We start from the raw sequence: 2,136 nt of genomic DNA on the forward strand, positions 1-2,136 counted from the left end.
TTTTAAATATAAGTACGATGTAAGAAAAATTGACGAATATGCATGTAAACAAAAAGATAACTCCTCTAAAAAATTACTTACCTAATGTCGATGGCAGACTACAATATTTTATACACAAAAATAAACTCCCTTTGCGCATGTAAATGGGTGGTCCTATTAGCAGCAGGGAACCAGGAACATTTCAATTACCGTATTAAAACACAAAATCAATGTTTCTCCCAGTTTCATGTTTTGACAACTAGCGCCATCTATGGTCTAATAGCGGAACTAAAATATTTGCTACAAAAGTCGACTACATGGCCTCCCTCGATGGCTATGAAATACTTATGATAAAACGTCTTATTGAAAGCTCTCTGTTGCATTTCTATGCTTTATCAGTTTTGCACATGAGTGGATTCGATGCGCCAAACAGAAATCGCAGTCTCTTTATTCCTTAAACTTTTCGATGTGAAAGAATTCATCTGAACAAATACAAATATCTTTTAGAACACCTAGTCGGTTTTAGATAATACACGCAGGCATAGAAAAACAAAAAATAATTAATAAAGAGTAAAAAGTAACTTGGAGGCGCCGGGTATCGATCCCGGTACCTCTCGCATGCTAAGCGAGCGCTCTACCATCTGAGCTACGCCCCCGGACAAACATTCTGGCGAAATAGCGATATACTTGAAATACGTAGTTCTAATTAACCAGTATTGATATAATAATAAAACATTTATGTCGAAATAATACCAAAACACGTGTACATACTTCATATTCACGCACTTAGATTCTCATTGGAGTAGGCAGAGACTATAGATCACCACTCTCCACGATTCCAACAAACTTATCTTACTGTCATTCAAATAAGCCTTCAATGCTTTTAAACAACTAAGGTTTGTTGAATAAGTTATACCTTTAAGAAAATGGGTAGTCAAAACTAACAAATTGAAATTCTGAATAAAATGTGGCATACCTAACAATAAAAATCGAAAAAAAACCATCGCCCAACGTGGGGCTCGAACCCACGACCCTGAGATTAAGAGTCTCATGCTCTACCGACTGAGCTAGCCGGGCTGTACTGACACCTTTGAAAATGTGCTTCTATATGTACAATACTGAGATGGACAAGCGACCAAGCGCTTTATTACCTCCGGGCAAGTTTAAATCGGATTAAAACCAAGTAATGCCTAAAAACTATTTACAATTAAATATTTGTTGTAATCGGTGAAAATCCACAGGATTACAAAGCGGGTATTGTGTAAAGTTGCCTCTTTTTCGTACGTAAAAAAATTTTTTATTTGACCACCATGCTGGACTGCCACGCAGAGGTCCCGGGATCGATTCCCGGGCCGGGAGAAATATTCGTTTGGCCTACTTTGCACGTTATTTACACCAAATTCCATGTTCGCGGTTTCTGCGCACGATTAATGACAGAAATAGGTTAAGTCCCGGCGTTTTGGCTAAAATCCGGTTAAAACCCGGGCAGGTTGAACGGATTTTAATCCACTTCCTATCTCTGGTACTAAAACATTATTTTATCTCTTTCAATTACGAAAATAAGAAGCTAACTAAGGTTCACACTTTCCAATCAAATGAAACTGCACCTTACGTCTTCTTTATAGAGCTTATAAATTTCAAAGTGTACATAAAATTCGACGAAGATTACTTTTAACAAAAAAAAGCACTATGCTAAACCTGATAAGGTAGAATTCACATCGGTAACGTGTAACGTAATACTTCATGCAAACTTTTTGTTACTAGAATGTATGTATGTATACAGCAAGATGATACTGTGTTTATCACAGGCACATCACAATCACAATACTATGCCAGATAGCGTGGTCACCGTAAAAGCGGTTGTGGTCGGATAGATCCGGTAATAACTGCTTCTAACCGGATCGAGTTAGGGCTGTCACGGGTGTGATATCAAAATTTTATTTCCAAGTTTAGTTCGTAACGTGTATTTAATATATTTTATTAATATTAAGAAAGAAAGAAAGTATCATTACTGCTATTGCAAATAAATATACAAATAATAATAATATTAATCTAAATTTAAATCAAAGAATAAACCATTAAAAAAGACAAAAATTATTTATATAACTAAGTACATAATAATAGTGGAAAAGGCGAGCCAGCTCAGCTAATGCTGGA

General features: G+C 36.0%; 2 non-coding genes across 2 annotated transcripts; both read right to left on the reverse strand.

Annotated features, from left to right (window-relative positions):
- Positions 1-562: 562 nt before the first annotated feature.
- On the reverse strand, positions 563-635 carry Trnaa-agc. The gene has a single exon. It is a non-coding gene; the product is annotated as a tRNA-Ala (tRNA).
- A 348-nt stretch (positions 636-983) lies between these two features.
- Trnak-cuu lies at positions 984-1,056 on the reverse strand. The gene has a single exon. It is a non-coding gene; the product is annotated as a tRNA-Lys (tRNA).
- Positions 1,057-2,136: the final 1,080 nt, after the last annotated feature.

Source organism: Hyposmocoma kahamanoa, unplaced genomic scaffold, assembly GCF_003589595.1.
Source record: "Hyposmocoma kahamanoa isolate Upper Pololo Valley unplaced genomic scaffold, ASM358959v1 83, whole genome shotgun sequence".
In the NCBI taxonomy this organism is placed as follows: domain Eukaryota; kingdom Metazoa; phylum Arthropoda; class Insecta; order Lepidoptera; family Cosmopterigidae; genus Hyposmocoma; species Hyposmocoma kahamanoa.